This window comes from Canis lupus, chromosome X (assembly GCF_048164855.1).
Source record: "Canis lupus baileyi chromosome X, mCanLup2.hap1, whole genome shotgun sequence".
Lineage (NCBI taxonomy): Eukaryota > Metazoa > Chordata > Mammalia > Carnivora > Canidae > Canis > Canis lupus.
The window spans coordinates 22,875,467-22,893,668 of NC_132876.1; the positions used below are offsets into that span (position 1 = coordinate 22,875,467).

Consider the following 18,202-nt stretch of genomic DNA (forward strand, 5'->3'; position numbering starts at 1 on the left):
CCCAGGGCGTGCGAGAAACTGGAGATTGCTCCGGAGGGGCCTGTGGGACACTGGGAGACTGGAATTTAAAGTCTGTCGGCGGGCGGAGCTTTGTCCCCCCCACCCCGCCCCTACTCCCATCTTCTCTGCGGAGCGTCGGTGTTCGCGCTCCCGGCTCGTGGTTTCCGCGCGGCCCCAGGTGGGTTGAGCTTAGGGCGAGGGCACCGCGCTGTCCCGGAGTGGCCGAGCCTTCGTTGTCCCTGCCTGATCCGAAAGGAGAGGCTCCGGCGACCGTCCGTGTTCCACAGCGTCCTGCGAGTCTGCCACCGGCCAGGGCCAGCTCAAGGTTTTTTTGAATACCGGAGAAGTGGCCAGCGTTGTGCTAGGCCCCCGAGATTTGGCAGTGAACAAAGCAAGTTTTCCTCCGCTCCAAAGGAAAAATCTCCTTGCGTCTTGTGCCCCCTTGTAATTGGAGCACCAAGTTCCTCCTTCCCTAGGGAACAAAGGTTCATCCAAGAATGGGCCTCTGTTGGTGGCTGCAACTTCCTCACCTCCCATCAACTGTTAAGAATGCTTTTTTAAATTAAAAAGTAGAAAAGTACGAAAACGTTCGTGCCATCTGTTTTAAGCTATTTCCGTTTTGCTTTTGCCCCACTGTTCCACTGAAACTGCTCCAAACAAGATCCTCAGTGACACCCTCAGTTGCTAAAATAAAATGGATATTTCTCACTCTGTCTTCCCAGAATTTTGTGTGGAATTTGGTACTGTTAGTTTGTTTTCTTATTCATATTCAGGACATTTTTTTGACCATTTACTATGTGCCAGGCCTCTAGGCATATGGGGACATTAGTGCACAAAACAGACACATTCCATGGCTTATAGACTGACTTTCTAGTGGGATTACAGATGGTTTTTTCGTTGTCGGAAATCCATCCTGGGCTTGCATGACACCACTCTCTCCTGGCATCTTAGCTTTATGGCCATCTTTTTCAGTCCTCTCTGCTGGATACTTTTTCTGTACTAACTCTTTAACTTTAATTTTTTTTTTAATTTATTTATGATAGTCACAGAGAGAGAGAGAGAGAGAGGCAGAGACACAGGCAGAGGCAGAAGCAGGCTCCATGCACCGGGAGCCTGACGTGGGATTCGATCCCGGGTCTCCAGGATCGCGCCCTGGGCCAAAGGCAGGCGCTAAACCGCTGCGCCACCCAGGGATCCCCTGTACTAACTCTTTAAATGATGATGTTCCTCAGGCTCTGTTCGCAGCCTGTTTGTCTACTCCACATGCTCTTTCTTTCTTTCTTTCTTTCATTTATTTATTTATTTATTTATTTATTTATTTATTTATTTATTTATTTATTTATTTATTTATTTATTTATTTATTTATTTATTTATTTTTAGTGATCTCTAAATCCAACATGGGGCTTGAACTCACCACCTGGAGATCAAGACTCATGTGCTCCTTTGACTGAACCAGCCAGGTGCCCTTCCACATGCTCTTCTTAGGCCTTTAACACTTGCATGAGAAATCCCAACTCTATTATATTTAACTCCGATCTTTTTCAAGAGTTCCAGACTAGTATTTCTGATTGCCTCTTGGCAGTCTTTTTTGTTCTACAGGCACATCAAACATGATTTGTCCAATAACTTCTATCTTTTCTACCAGAGTTCTGTATTTTTCATCTCTATGACTGACACCAAACTACTAGTTAGGCAAGTCAGAAGTCTGAGAATCATCCTTGATTCTTCTCTACCTTATGCTTCAGAGTTGCTCCTCGTTTTTTTTTTTTTAAGATTTACTTATTTTAGAGAGAGCACACAAGCAGGGGGAGGGGCAGAGGGAGAAGGAGAGGGGGAGAATCTCAAGTGACTCCCTGCCAAGAGTGGAGCATGACATGGGGCTCGATTTCACAACTCTTGAGATCATGACCTGAGCTGAAATAGTAGGCCCCTTAACCAACTGAGTCACCCAGGTACCTTTCCTCTTCACATTGTTCGTTTTACTTCCCAAATCTCTCTTGCGCATCTCCCCAGCTTTCCATCATCATCCATCAGACCCTTGCAATTTCAAGCTTGTCATATTGCCATAAACTGTTATAGTGAAGGGGAGCATTATAGCATATCGATAAAGAGCATGACTTGTGAACTGGACTCTCTGAGTTTGAATCTTATCTCTGCTACTTACTAGCTTTGTATTGAGTAAATCACTTCCCTGTGCCTTTATTTCCTCACCTTTAAAATGGGCATGATAGTACATTGGGTAGTTACAAGGACTAAATGAATTCATATACATAAAGCACCAAAATAAATGGAAAGCTCTTAGAATAATATCTGTCACACATTAAATGCTCAATAAATGTTAGCTATAATAAGAATTTTGTACTGTCTTTTCAGTCTTTAGTCTCTCCTCATCCAGTCCTGTAAGTCTGATCATGTCACACCCCTACCAGAAAGATGCAAATAGACTCTCCTCACCTTCAAGATAAAATTTAAAAGATCTCTAGTCTTCGCCTACTTCTCCAACCTCTTTGGAATTGCTTGCTGCTTCCCCCAAGACACTCCAAATTATATTTTTGTGGACAGATGATGTTCTCTTAATCTTATAAAAAGTACGAATAAAAGCATTATAAGAAAACATTGACATTTTTTATTGATCTATACTTAATCTAAGTAAAGACAGTGTGTTTGCTATGCAAATGCAGCTTTTAGGCAAGTTCCCTAGGTACTCCCTTCTCCAGCTCTAACCAGATTGCTGCCCCATTTCTCTCTTACATAGAATTATGAAACAGCAGCCGTTTCAGCTGAGACCTAAAGGAGAAGGAAACAGCACTGCGGAGAAAGGGGAAGTGTTCTGGGCGACGGAAATGGTATATACTTGGACGCTCTGGGCTAGGAAGAGTTTGCTATATTCTAGCAACTGAAAGTCCTGTGTGGCTGAATGGTGGTGAGCAAGAAGGTAAATATAACAGAGATGGATGGAGAGATGGGCAGGATTCAGGTCGTGTAAAGTCTTATAGGCCATAATAGAATTTGGATTTTACTTCACGATTTGTTATGTAGAGGTTATATAGGAGAGTGACATAGTAGAAATTTTACTAAAATCACTTGGGCTGTTGTGCAGAGAATGCATTGGCAGGGCTGGGGGCACAAGTGGAAGCCGAGAGGCCAGTTGGGAAGCTATTATTGTGTAGTACAGCAGGAGATGGTGATGGCTTGCAATAGGGTGGTGGCTTTGGAGATAGAGTCATTGATGGACCCACCAGAGGAATGTGGGGGGTAAGGGAAAGAGAAAGATTATGCTTACATTACTGGTTTGCAAGTACAGTAGGCTGTTTGTTAAGATGTAGAATCTATGGGTGCCTGGGTGGCTCCGTCTGTTAAGCATCTGCCTTTGGCTCAGGTCATGATCCCAGAGTCCTGGAATCAAGCCCTGAGTCTGGCTCTTGGCTCAGTGGGGAGCCTGCTTCTTCCTCTCCTTGCTCATGCTCCCTGTCACTATCCCTGTCTCTCTGTCTCTGTCTCTCTCTCAAATAAATAAATAAAATCTTAAAAAAGATATAGAAGACTAGTAACGATGAAGGAAATAGATCTGGGGAGTGAGACCCAAAGTTCATTTCAGTACTTTTGTGGTTTGAAAGCAAGGTACCTAAGTGGAGATAGTAAGTATGTAATTGGCTATAAGAGTTGTGAAAGATAATTAGCTAAGGGCCTTTGATTTCAACTATAGCTATTAGTGATTATCAGTAAACAAAAATATGTTTTATCCCTAATGTTTATATATTAACTGATTAAACATTTCACAAAGAAGACCCAGGCTCAGCCAAAACTTGCAAATAGTAACAACTGTGATTTTACTATAAATTTATGGTGTTGCATACTCTGCAGCATCGAACCTAGTCCTTGAACAATAATAAGGGATTCAGTGTTTTTTTTAAATTCATGATTAAATAAAGCCGTAATAGTTCCATGCTATTCATTCTCATAAAAGATGCATAGTGATAATTATGTGTACAGGCAGAGATATTGTGGATCCGGTTCCTGACCACTGCAATAAGCTGAATACTGCAACAAAGTGAATCAAATGAATTTTTTGGTTTCTCAGTGCATATAAGTTTTTACACTATACTGTAGTCTATTAAGCATACATATAGCATTATATCTAAAAATGTAAATGCCTTAATTAAAAAACACTTTGTGCCATGGGCAGCCCCGGTGGCTCAGTGGTTTAGTGCCACCTTCAGCCTAGGGCGTGATCCTGGAGATCCGGGATCGAGTCCCATGTCAGGCTCCCTGCATGGAGCCTGCTTCTCCCTCTGCCTGTGTCTCTGCCTCTCTCTCTCTGTGTGTCTCTCATGAATAAATAAATAAAATCTTTAAAAAAAACACTTTGTGCTAAAACATCATCTGAGCTTTCAGTGAGTCATAAGCTTTTTGCTGGTGGAGGGTCTTGCCTTGATGTTGATGGTTGCTAATTGATCAGGGTGGTGGTTGATGAAGGTTGGGGTGGCTATGGTGGTTTCCCAAAATAAGAGAACAATGAAATTTTCTGCATCGATTGACTTTCACAAATGATTTCTCTGTAGCATGTGATGCTGTTTGATAGCATTTTTTTTCACAGCAGAACTTTCAAAATTGGAGTCAATTCTCTCAAACTCTGCCCCTGCTTTATCAGCTAAGTTGATGTAATATTCTAAATCATTTGTTGTCATATCAACAATCTTCACAGCATCTTCCTCAGGAATAGTTTCCATCTCAAGAAACCATCAGTCACTGATCACCATAACAAATAACAATGAAAAAGTTTGAAATACTGCCATGAATTTCCAAAATGTGACACAGAGATATCAAGTGAGCAGATGCTATTGGAAAAATGATGCCAATAGAATTGCCCAACACAGGGATGCCTCAAACTTTCAATCTGTAAAAATACAATATATGCCAAGTGCAATAAAGTGAAGCACAATAAAAACAAAGTGTGCCTGTACATAATTTTAGAACTTGTAGGGTGCTTGCTATCGTGTGAGTTTGTATGTTGAAATTCTCATCTCCAAGGTATTAAGGAGTGGGGCAGTTTAGAGGTAATTAGGTCTTGAGGGTAGGGCTTTCATGAATGAGTTAAACGACTTTATAAGAGACTTAGAGAGTTCCTTTGCCCCTTCTGCCATGTGAGGCTACAGCAAGAAGGCACTGGCTATGAATCAGGAAGAGGGCTTTCATCCAGTCAGGCTGGCAACTTGATCTTGGACTACTAGCCTCCAGAACTGTGAGAAATAAATTTCTATTGTTTATAAGCCATCCAATCTGTGGTATTTTCATTATAGTGGCCTGAACAGATGAAGTGCTTTTACCTTCATTGTGCCATTTTAATTAAGCATTTTATTAAACTTTTAATTTTGAGATAATTGTAGGTTTGCATATAAGTTGTAAGAAAAAATACAGAGATGCTGTGTATCTTTTACCTAGTTTACCCTATTAGTAACATCTTGCAGAACTCTACTACAATATTACAACCAGGATATTAATACTGAGATACAGTCAAGACACAGAAAAATTCCTTTAGGGCAAGGATCAGTCATATTGCCCTTTTTTAGCACATCCACTTCCCTCCCATCACAGCTTCCTTAACCCTTGACAACCACTAATCTCTCCATTTCTATAATTCTGTCATTTCAAGAATGTTCTATAAATAGAATCATACAGGATGCAACTTCTTGGGATTGGATTTTCGCACTGGAAATTCATTCAGATTATTGTGCATATCAATAGTTTCTTCTTTTTTTTTTTTAAGTGTACAATTCGGTGGTTCTTAGTATACTCACATAGTTGTGCCACCACTGCCACAATGAATTTTAGAAGTTTTGTCACTCCAAAAACAAACCTTGTACCGTCTTTAGCAATCACCCTCTGTGATATAATAGGAAATATATTTGGCTTTGTCCCTGGATCTTGGCCAAAAGCTCCCAACACCCTTGGAATTTTCTGAGTGATAGAAGTGGTTTTTATCATTCTTAAGGAGCCCTTTTCATCACACCTGAGTTTATATTAATGAAGTGACTTCTGGAAAGCCCCTAAGTACCCTAAGGGTGGGGGATAGTTGCCAGGGAACCAACCATGATTAATGTCAGGCCCCTGCTCTTACATCAAGGAGGGGCTGGAGACCAGAGTTTACCGATTGGAAATCTTTCTTCTTTTCTAATATAGACATTTAGTGCTATAAATCTCCTTCAAGTGCTGCTTTCTCAACATCTCACAAATTTTCATATTCTGTTTTAAAATTATCTTCCAGTTCAAAAATTTTTCTAATTTTCCATTTGATTTCTTCTTTGCTTTCCTGGGTTATTTAGCAATGTGCTGTTTGGTTTCCAAATATTCTTTCTGTTATTGGCTTCTAGTTTAATTGTAATTAGAGAACATACTTTATTTATTTATTTATTTATGATAGTCACAGAGAGAGAGAGAGAGAGAGAGGCGGAGACATAGGCAGAGGGAGAAGCAGGCTCCATGCACTGGGAGCCCGATGTGGGATTCGATCCTGGGTCTCCAGGATCGCGCCCTGGGCCAAAGGCAGGCGCCAAACCGCTGCGCCACCCAGGGATCCCCAGAGAACATACTTTTTATAATGTAAATTTTTTACAATAAATACATTGAGATTTGTTTTATGGCTCAAAATAAGGTATATACAGGTAAATGTTCTATGTGCATTTGAAATACATGTGTATTCTTTTTAAAGATTTATTTATTTATTTATTTATTTATCTGAGAGAGAGAGAGAGAGAGAGAGAGATCAAGAGCAAATCAGCATACAAAGGGAGAGGGTGATGGAGGGAGAGAAGCAAATTTCCTGCTGAACAGGGAGCTCAATGTGGAGCTCCATCCCAGGATCCTGGGATCATGACCTGACCTGAAGGCAGAGGCTTAACTGACTGAGCCATCCAGGCACCCCTATATGTGTATTCTATTGTTGGTTGGAGTATTGTATAAATGTCAATTGTTTAGTTGGTTGATAGGTCAAACTGGCATGGCACTCAGTCATATGACCACAAGGAAATAAATCTCAAAGTTACAAAGATTTTTTTGTGTTTAATTCTAAAAGTTTTGTAGTTTTAACTATTACTTCAGCTCTGATCCATTTCGAGTTCATTTTTTGTGTATGGTGTGAGATAAAGGTCTAAATGTATCTTTTGCTTATGGATATCCAATTGTCCTAGCTGCATTTGTTGAAAGAACTGTCGTTTCCAAATTGAATCGTTTGGCACCTTGTCAGAAATCTGTTGACCCTAAGGGTTCATTTTGGAATCTCCATTCTGTTGCATTGATCTATATTTCTTATCTTCCTGTTAGTATCACACTGTCTCGATAACTGACTTTATAGGAAGTTTTGAAATATGGAGGCTAAAATTCTCCTATTGACTATCTTTCAAAGTCATTCTGTTATTTTGGATCCTTTGCATTTCCATATACATTTTAGGATTAGCTGGTTAATTTCTTTTTTTTTTCAGCTTGTTAATTTCTACAAAAAAAAACTGCTAGAATTTTTATAGGGGATCTCATTTAATTTATAGAATCAGTTCATGATATGGATTTTTTCTCCATTTATATAGATCTTTAATTCCCCTCAGCAATTTTTTATAGTCTTTTGTGTATGTTTTACACTTTTTTGCTAAACTTATTTTTAAGTATTTTATTCTCTTTGATGCTATTGTGAATAGAATTATTTTGATTTCATTTTCAGTTTTTCATTGCTAGTATATAGAAATACAATTAATTTTTATATTGATCTTCTATCTCCCATTCTTGCCTAACTCACTTATCAGACTAGTAGTTTTTTTGTGGATTTCATCTGACTTTTTATACTGGTGATTGTCATCTCTCAAAAAAGCCAGTTTTACTTTCTCCTTCCCAATCTGGATGCTTTTCATTTCTTTTCCTTTCCTGATTGCACTGGTTTAATAATCTCCAGTTCTGTGCTTAATTCAAGTGGCAAGAGTGGGCATCCTTGGGGATCCCTGGGTGGCGCAGCGGTTTGGCGCCTGCCTTTGGCCCAGGATGCGATCCTGGAGACCCGGGATCGAATCCCACGTCGGGCTCCCGGTGCATGGAGCCTGCTTCTCCCTCTGCCTGTGTCTCTGCCTCATTCTCTCTTTCTCTCTGTGACTATCACAAATAAATAAAAAAAAATTAAAAAAAAAAAAGAGTGGGCATCCTTGATTTGTTTCCTATCAAAGGGAGGAGCATTCACTCTCTCACCGTTGATACTATGATAATGCTATGATGTGAGCTATGGACTTTTCTCATGTCTGTTATCAGTTTGAGAAATTTACCCTCTATTCTGACTTCGTTGAGAATTTTTAAATTATGTTAAAATATACACAACATAAAATTTATCATTTAAGCCATTTTTAAGTGTACATTTCAGTGGTATAAAATACATTTACATTGTTGCACATTCATTACCTGCAGCAACCTCCGGAACTGTATCATTTTCCCAAACTGAAACTCTTTACCTGTTAAACAATAACTCCCTGCTTTTCCTCCTCCCAGCCCCTGACAACCACTATTATAGTTGCTGTCTCTAATTTTGACTACTCTAGGTACCTCATATAAGTGGACTCATATACTTGTCTCTTTGTGACTGGTTTATTTCCACTTAGCGTAATGTCTTTCATGGTTTATCTATATTGTAGCATGTGTCAGAATTTCCTTCTTTATATGACTGAATAATGTTCTATTGCATACATATATACCATATTTTGTTTATCCATTCATCTGTTATTGGGCACTTGGGTTATTGCCACCTGTCTTAGTCCATTTGGGCTGCTGTAACAAAATGGCACAGACTTGGTAGCCTATAAACAGACATTCAGGCCACTGCACCACCTTTTGACTATTGTGAATAATGCTGCTGTGAACATTGGTGTACAAGTATCTGTTAGAGTCCCTGCTTTCAATTCTTTTTGGCATATACACAGAAGTGGAATTGCTGGATTATACGGTAATTCTATCTTTAATTTTTAATTTTTTGAGGAATTGCCATGTCATTTTCTGCAGCAGCTGCACCAGTTTACATTCTCAGCAGCAATGCACAAGCATTCCAATTTCCCTACATCCTTTCTAATACTCTTTTTCCTTCCTTCCTTCCTTCCTTCCTTCCTTCCTTCCTTCCTTCCTTCCTTCCTTCCTTCCTTCCTTCCTCATAGCTATCCTAATGGGTGTGAAGTTGTTCTATGCCCGGGTCTTAATTGATAAATGTTACTGAGGGGCAACATGGAGAGATAAATGCCATTGAAAGAAAAGTTTAATGTTACTTACAGTTCCTCTAGAAACAAGAGGCAATATTCCTTTACCTTAATCATCCTGGGGTCAAGTATCAGGCAACTAGAGACCATCCCTGTAATTTAGAGCCTGCCAAAATTATTCACACTAGCCAATCCTAAACTTTTTATGTTACCCTGTCTCACCTTTCCTACAGAAATCCCAATTAAGTCAGTGGCCTAAACCTATCCCTCCTTTATCACACAGTCACCTTTATAAATTAAGACCTGGACATAGAACAATTTGGTACAGTAAGCTAGGTGACTCAATGTTCAATGTAGGGGGCTTGCTTCCAGACTGCTCTTGGCTTACTGACTAGCTTTACCAAACATCAAGCGCTACTGGCGAAGGCATGGCTAGCTCTTGGCATGCTGGCACTCTGGATGCCACTGCTTCATGATATATCTGCTGAATACTGCCATGACCTTCCAGCTAAAACAAAGAGGACCTTGAAGGCATGAGCATTTCATGGCATTCCTCATTTAGTCTCAGGTGCTGAAGTCTTGGTTGGTGGTTGCCAATTCACTAGTTATCAACTTACCTTGGACAGCTTGGTCCACTGGGCCAAATCTGATTTCCCTGCTTTGACACACCTAGGTTCCAAAAGAAAAAAGGGGGGAGGGAGTTTAGCTACCTAGGCACACAGGCCATTTTAAAAGGAAAAAGCTTAATGGGGACAAGGATGGTGCCAATAAGAGGTTGCTTATGGGCTTGAGGTCCCTTTTCTCTCCCCTCTTTCCCTCTTATCAACTGGAGACAAAAACTAAAGACAATGGATTCAGGTGGCTACAAGCCTAAAACAGAGGGGGCAAAAGACTGCAGTTTTAGGCAGATATAAGCTCAAGGGGGAAAAGGGGAACTTTAAACCTTATATACTAAGCAAATGCAGGTCTAACAAACATAGTGCTAGCCCTAGATTACTTATTAATTTAATTTTTAAATATTTTTATTTGGGCACCTGAGTGGCTCAGCGGTTGAGCATCTGCATTCAGCTCAGGGTATGATCCCATGGTCCTGGGATTGAGTCCCACATCAGGCTCTCTGCAGGGAGCCTGCTTCTCCCTCTGCCTGTGTCTCTGCCTCTCTCCTCTCTCTGTGTGCCTCTCTTTTTAATCTTTTTAAAAGATTTTATTTATTTGTTCATGAGAGGCACAGAGAGAGAGAGAGACAGAGACAGAGACATAGGAAGAGGGAGAAGCAGACTCCCTGCAAGGAGCCCAATGTGGGACTTGATCCCAGACTCCAGGATCACACCATGAGCTGAAGGCAGATGCTCAACTGCTGAGCCACCCAGGTGCCCCTATTTTATTTTAAAGATGCATTTATTTATTGAGAGAGAAAAGGCAGGGGTGGGGGGCAGAGGGAGAGGGAGAGAGAGACTCTCAAGCAGACTCCATGCCCAGCAGGGAACCAGATGTGAGACTCAGTCTTACAACCCTGAGATCATGATCTGGGCTGAAATCATGAGTTGGGTGTTTAAACCGACTGAGCCTCCCAATCGCCCCAGCCCTAAATTATCTACTGATTTTAAAAGAAACTTCTAGATACAGGGGGAGAAAATTAAATGTAATTAAGTAATTATGTGTACATATATAAGATTTTAATATTAATATATAATAGATTAATTATATATGCATATATGAAATATATATATATAACCAAATTAAAACAAAGCCCCAAATTGATCCAGTTGGAAATCCAAAATTTATATACTAAAGAATTTATATAACTAAATGATAGAAAGACTGCTGATTGGCTATTGTGCCTCTACAACCTTTGTTCTAATTTAACATTTGCTGAAATACATCAATTGATAAGACTTTTATGAACTTAATCAAGATGGGGCTCAAATTATAGCTGTGTCTTGGAATCCCACTACACTTAAGCATTGTGTCCACTATAATCTTAAGAAGATAACTAAATATAAAGTGAAGAAAAAAATTGGTTTGCCTCATTCTAATTACAGCCTTGCCTAAGTTATCAAAATTATAATACCCATTGACCTAAAATATTGCATTTGAACATACATGCTCTGACACAATAAATAGTAAATTAAAGTTAAAGTAGGTCTTTAAAGGTGGCTCAGTTAAGTGGCTACCTTCAGCTCAGGTTGTGATTCCAGGGTCCTGGAATTGAGCCCCACATGGGGCTTCCTGCTCTTCCAGGAGCCTGTTTCTCCCTCTCCTTCTTCCCCTCCCCCCTGCTTGTGTCTCTCTTGCTATCTCTCTCTCTCTATCTCTCAAATAAATAAATAAAATCTTTAAAAAATAAAGTAGGTCTTTGAGACTTACAAATTGGCTTAATGAAATGGAACTCCATAGACCTCCCAGTTAAAATACTTAACCTAGCCCAATATAAGTTAAAACGGGGGGAATCAAGGATTAAAACTCACTATATAAAACCTAATTAATAAAGAGGTGATTATCTTCACTGCCTCTTTTTGACAGTCCAATTTTGCCTGTTCCTATATATAAAGAAAATAAAAAACTTGTGTGTTTGCAGGTAGTCCTCATGGTAGATCGCTATGATCTTTATGCTGTGGTCCCATCCATCAAGGCCCCCCACATCAGACATCCAATATTATTAAATTACTGATTTTGTTGAGTGAGCAACTGGTAAATATTTTGCTTTTATAGATTTGGCTACCATTTTCTGTTCAGTATCTATTTCAGCAGCCTCTCAACTGCAGTTTGCTTTTACCTCTGAAGGGACACAATCTACCTCCAAGCTACCTATGGTGCACCTCAACCGATATGCCATTATGCAGTCTTTACAGACAAGATCTTAACTACATCCACCTTTCTATAGGAACACAGGTATGACATTATATTGATAACTCTCCTCCAAGGAGATTCATTAAACATACTCACTAAAGACATACCAATCCAAGATCTTTTAGTCCATCTTGGGTTCTGATGACAATTATTCCTCATTTACAAATTTTGTTCCCAAATTAAAATCCACAGACCTTCTTGTCAGTTACTTTTCCACACCTCCCCCCCCCCCACTGCAACCCAGCTCCTTCACCAAAAGCACTTTGGCAATGACTTCTCATACCTGCTGGAGTCTGGGCTGCTTCTGATGGCTGGCTGTGAGTTGACCAAGGGCTTCAGGTGCAAGAAACTGCCTCCCTCAAATCTTATACTATACACCATTAAAACAAACAACAACAAAGATGACTTGCTATCTACTGGGCTTTCCTGAAAATAGAGGCTTTCATAGATTCTGAGCCTTGATCCTACATACTCTGCTGCCCAGTGTCCTTTGAGTCATGGAAACAGCATTCCACAAACTTGGCACAGCTACAGAGGCCTTCTTAAAATAGGATGCAACTGGGGTGCCTGGGTGGCTCAGTTGAGTAAGCATCTGCCTTTGGCTCAAATCATGGTCCCAGGGTCCTGGGATCAAGCCCCACATTGGGCTCCTGGCTCAGTGTGGGGGGGGTCTGCTTCTCCCTCTTCCCCCCTCTCTCTTCCCCCTGCCTTTCCTCCCTGCGTGCTTTCTTGCTTGCTCTCTCTCTCAAATAAATAAATAAAATCTAAGAAAAACAAAAACAAAAACAAAATAAGATGCAACCACATCTGAGCCCTCTGACATATTCTACTCGCAAGAGGGATAGCTTTTCCTGTCTTCAGTCCTTTGCCAGATGCCAAGGTTCTAGAAGAAGTCACCTCTCCTCTGGACACTTGGATACCTCAGAAACCCCCAGGGATTAACTGAGTGATCAACAATAGAGTTCATAGACTATGCCAGTGGCACTGCTGTCATACATGATTGAGCTAAGTGAAATGTTGCTGCTTCCCATCCTTTAGCCGGGATATTCCATATAAAAGATGGGACCCCAAAAAACAACACACTTAGCCAAACTTCAGGTAGTCATCTTAACACAGGATTCCCTAGCCAACAAATGGTACCATCTTTACATTTATTGTCAACTGATGACCATTGCCTTAAAATGGTCTCTTTCAGGTTAAAGAACTCTGGGAATCTCTTGCCTCATGGATACCCAAAATATGGAAGGACTTGTCCTCTAAATGTAAGGCCTTGCCAAGACACTCATTACTTTTGGGGTTAGAAATAATAATAGTAACAAAGGTATACATTTAATTCCTCAAAATATACAATTCTTGGCTCTTGGAAAAGACACTCAATAGAACTTCCATGTCCCTAGTAAGTCCCAAGTAGCCTGTTTAAGAGACATAATGGTCTTCTCAAGAAACTTATTTTCAAATTTCAGTCTCTATGAGTTTTTATCTTATCCTGGGCCTTAACCAATCTTTATAGATTTTTGCTCTTGCTCCATCCCATAAGAGCTGGAAGCCAGATCAAACATGCATATTCTCCTGACCTGTTAAACATAGATTTTCCCATAGGCAGGGCAGCTTCTCATGTGATCTATGACCTACTTGAGCCTAAACTTTTACCTCAAATTATTTAATTGTAGCTGCACGCCGTTCTGGTGATTGTAGTCTTATCACAAGTCTAAATACTTTTTCACTTGTTTATAATCTGGAGGCCCAACTCTCCAAGCAAGCCATTGTTTCAACCAAACATGGCAAATGCTAAGACCCACATCAACCTGAGTAGGTATCGCCTTAAAAAGGATACCCAAATTCCCTAGATGACATTGCCCTGGCTCAGGAACTTACCCCTGGAGTTGACAGCACCTCAGACAACACCACCTTAGTGCAAGATATCACCACTGCAGATGACTTCACTCCCTGTGCTGGAGATAACTTCACCCTAGGTGCCAAGACCTCCACTCAAACAGTGCACATGAACTGTCTCTCTTAAGGCACAAAATGGACACAGAACATTCTTGCTTTTCTTCCTCTGATATTAGGGATCCTATTATGTTCCTAAGCTCACTGTCTGCAGAGCTCATGATCCTGCCATACTCTTTGTTCTTTGCTAAAATATACACTCCTATACTCCCATGTCTAAAGGGAAATCTGGTAGAGGTTACTACTGTCTGCATTGTTCTAAAAAGTAATGGAGATCATTGCTTTCCCCAGGAAACACCTGCCTCATATGAGTCAACCCCTCGACCTCCTAGGGAGAGGACTACTCACTCCAAAGTGCCTTCTGCTACTCTCTTCCAGCTATCCATCACAATCTTCTGCCTTGCATCTCTGACCATGACCACCACAAACACTCCTTCCCTTTAATTACACACAAATACCACTAATCTTTACATAGACTTTCCAGTTCAACGACATAACTGCCAGGCCTGCCACCTTAATGAGAGCCTATTTCTAAAACACTTTACAACTCCACCAAGATATTGTTAGAAACCTCCAAAGTTTCAAATCCATTCTCTTAGATGTTAGCATATAAATAAGAAACCTAGTTATGGGCTGACCGATAAGGATTCATGCCTTTACTTGTGTTCCTCCTTCTTACTCCCATAATAAAATGTCTATGCTTATTTGGGACAACTTAAGCCCTACTCCTGAAAACCTCTATTATCGACACCTTAAAGTTTTCTTTTTTTTAATTTATTTTTTATTGGTGTTCAATTTACTAACATACAGAATAACCCCCAGTGCCCGTCACCCATTCACTCCCACCCCCCGCCCTCCTCCCCTTCTACCATCCCTAGTTCGTTTCCCAGAGTTAGCAGTCTTTACGTTCTGTCTCCCTTTCTGATATTTCCCACACATTTCTTCTCCCTTCCCTTATATTCCCTTTCACTATTATTTATATTCCCCAAATGAATGAGAACATATAATGTTTGTCCTTCTCCGACTGACTTACTTCACTCAGCATAATACCCTCCAGTTCCATCCACGTTGAAGCAAATGGTGGGTATTTGTCATTTCTTAACATGATTTTTATTTATTTTTTTTAAGATTTATTTATTTATCCATGATAGACAGAGAGAAAGAGCGAAAGGCAAAGACACAGGCAGAGGGAGAAGCAGGCTCCATGCTGGAAGCCCGAGGTGGGACCGATCCCGGGACACCAGGATCGCGCCCTGGGCCAAAGGCAGGAGCCAAACCGCTGAGCCACCCAGGGATCCCCTATTTTTTATTTTTATTTTTAAAGATTTTATTTATTCATGAGAGACACAGAGAGGCAGAGACATAGGCAGAGGGAGAAGCAGACTCCTCACAGGGAGCCCAATGTGGGATTGGATCCCAGGACCCGGGGATCATGCCCTGAGCGGAAGGCAGACACTCCACCACTGAGCCATCCAGGCATCCCAATATGATTTATTTTAAAAAACAGATTTATTTTTTCTAGACAGGAAGAGAGAGCAGGGGGAAGGGCAGAAAGAGAGGAAGAGAGAGAAGCTCCAGCAAACTACCTGCTGAGCAAGGAGCCCGACATCGGGCTCCATCCCATGATCCTGAGATCATGACCTGAGTTGAAATCAAGAGTTGGATGCTTAACCATTTGAGCCATCCAGCCCCCCCCATCCCGTTTTTAAATTTAGTCTGATCAGGGAGGCCTGGGTGGCTCAGTGGTTGAGCATCTGCCTTTGGCTCAGGGTGTGATCCCAGTCCTGGGGATCCAGTGCCACATCGGGCTCCCTGCAGAGAGCCTGCTTATCCCTCTGCCTGTCTCTGCCTCTCTCTCTATGTCTCTGATGAATAAATAAACAAAATCTTTAAAAAAATAAATTTAGTCTGATCATCTATTTTATTGTACTGCTTATTTCATTTACATTTAATATAATTATTGATTATGACATAAATTTATTTATAACTGCCATTTGCTGTTTTCTGTATCTCATGTATTTTTTCTCTTTCTATTTCTTCTTACTTACATTTACTTTGTAAATTCTATTATTTCCATCTAATGTTTGCCTTGGGCTCAGTTTGCTCTACTTTCTCTAGATTCTTAAGGCAAAAACTGAGGTTATTTATTTGAGATCTTTCTTCTTTTCTCCTATAATTTCAAGCTATAGTTTTCCCTCCAAGCACTGCTTTAGCTTTATCTTATACATTGTAACACATTGTGATTTGGTTTTCATTCAGTTCAAATTTATTTTTATTTTAAAATTATTTTTAAAGATTTTATTTATTCATGAGAGACACACACACACACAGAGGCAGAGACATAGATAGAGGGAGAAGACGCAGGGAGCCTTTTGCAGCACTTGATCCCCGGACCTCCAAGATGAAGACCTGAGCCAAAGGCAGATGCTCAACCACTGAGCAACCCAGGTGTCCTCAAATTTCTTTTTAATTACCCTTGTGATTTATTCTTTTACCTATGGGTTATTAGAAATATATTGTTTAATTTGTAAATATTTCTGGATTTCCTAAATTTCCTTCTATTGTTGATTTCTTTCTTTTTTTATTTTTTTTATTATTTATTCATGATAGTCACACGGAGAGAGAGAGAGAGGCAGAGACACAGGCAGAGGGAGAAGCAGGCTCCAAGCACCGGGAGCCCGATGTGGGATTCGATCCCGGATTTCCAGGATCGCGCCCTGGGCCAAAGGCAGGCGCCAAACCGCTGCGCCACCCAGGGATCCCTCTATTGTTGATTTCTAATGCCATTGTGGTCAGATATATACATTGCATGATTTCAATTATTTTTAAAAATTTTAATCCTTTTAAATCTATTGTAGTTTGTTTAATGGCCTACATAGGGCATAAACATAAACAATGTGGGATGTTCAATGTATATTTGAAAAAAATTGTGTATTCTGTTGTTGTTGTTGGAATGTCCTATAGATATCATTTAGATTAAATTTTATTGCAGTGTTATTCAGGTCTTCTTTATCCTTGCTGATTTTTTTCTCTAATTGTCCTATTAATTATTTTTAAATTTTTTATTTAAATTCAATTAATTAACATATAGTATATTATTGGTTTCAGAGGTAGAGTTTAGTGATTCATCAATTGCATATAACACCCAGTGCTTATTACATCAAGAGCCCTCCTTAGTGCCCATCACTCAGTTCCCCCCAGCCACCTCCCTCTAGCAACCCTCAATTTGTTTCCTAGAATTAAGAGTCTCTTATGGTTTGTTTCCCTCTCTGGTTTTGTCTTATTTCATTTTTCCCTCCTTTCCCCTATGATCTCCTGTTTTGTTTCTTAAATTTCACATATGAGTGAAATCCTATGATAATTCTTTCTCTGATTGACTTATTTTGCTTAGCACAATATTCCCTAGTTCCATCTACATAGTTGCAAATGGTAAGATTTTATTTTTGAGGGCTAAGTAATATTCCATTGTGTGTGTGTGTATACCACATCTTTTTTTCTTTTTTCTTTTATTTTTATTTTTTTAAATAAATTTATTTTTTATTGGTGTTCAATTTACCAACATACAGAATAACACCTAGTGCTCATCCTGTCAAGTGCCCCCCCCAGTGCCCGTCACCCAGTCACCCCCACCCCCCGCCCACCTTCCCTTCCACCACCCCTAGTTCGTTTCCCAGAGTTAGGAGTTTTTATGTTCTGTCTCCCTTTCTGATATTTCCTACCCATTTCTTCTCCCTTCCCTTCTATTCCCTTTCACTATTATTTATATTCCCTAAATGAATGAGAACATATAATGTTTGTCCTTCTCTGATTGACTTACTTCACTCAGCATAATACTCTCCAGTTCCATCCACGTTGAAGCAAATGGTGGGTATTTGTCATTTCTAATGGCTGAGTAATATTCCATTGTATACATAAACCACATCTTCTTTATCCATTCATCTTTTGATGGACACCGAGGCTCCTTCCACAGTTTGGCTATTGTGGACATTGCTGCTATAAACCTCGGGGTGCAGGTGTCCCGGCATTTCATTGCGTCTGTATCTTTGGGGTAAATCCCCAACAGTGCAATTGCTGGGTCGTAGGGCAGGTCTATTTTTAACTCTTTGAGGAACCTCCACACAGTTTTCCAGAGTGGCTGCACCAGTTCACATTCCCACCAACAGTGTAAGAGGGTTCCCTTTCTCCG

The 18,202-nt window shown here is 40.2% G+C and overlaps 1 protein-coding gene across 1 annotated transcript in view; it reads left to right on the forward strand.

Annotated features, from left to right (window-relative positions):
* Window positions 1-12: 12 nt before the first annotated feature.
* Window positions 13-18,202, forward strand: part of ZDHHC9 (zDHHC palmitoyltransferase 9) — an 86,588-nt gene continuing 68,398 nt past the window's right edge. The window contains exons 1-2 of the mRNA XM_072816403.1: window positions 13-178; window positions 2,757-2,936. The gene's annotated coding sequence lies outside the window, so the exon portion shown is untranslated. The remainder of the gene's footprint in view (window positions 179-2,756; window positions 2,937-18,202) is intronic.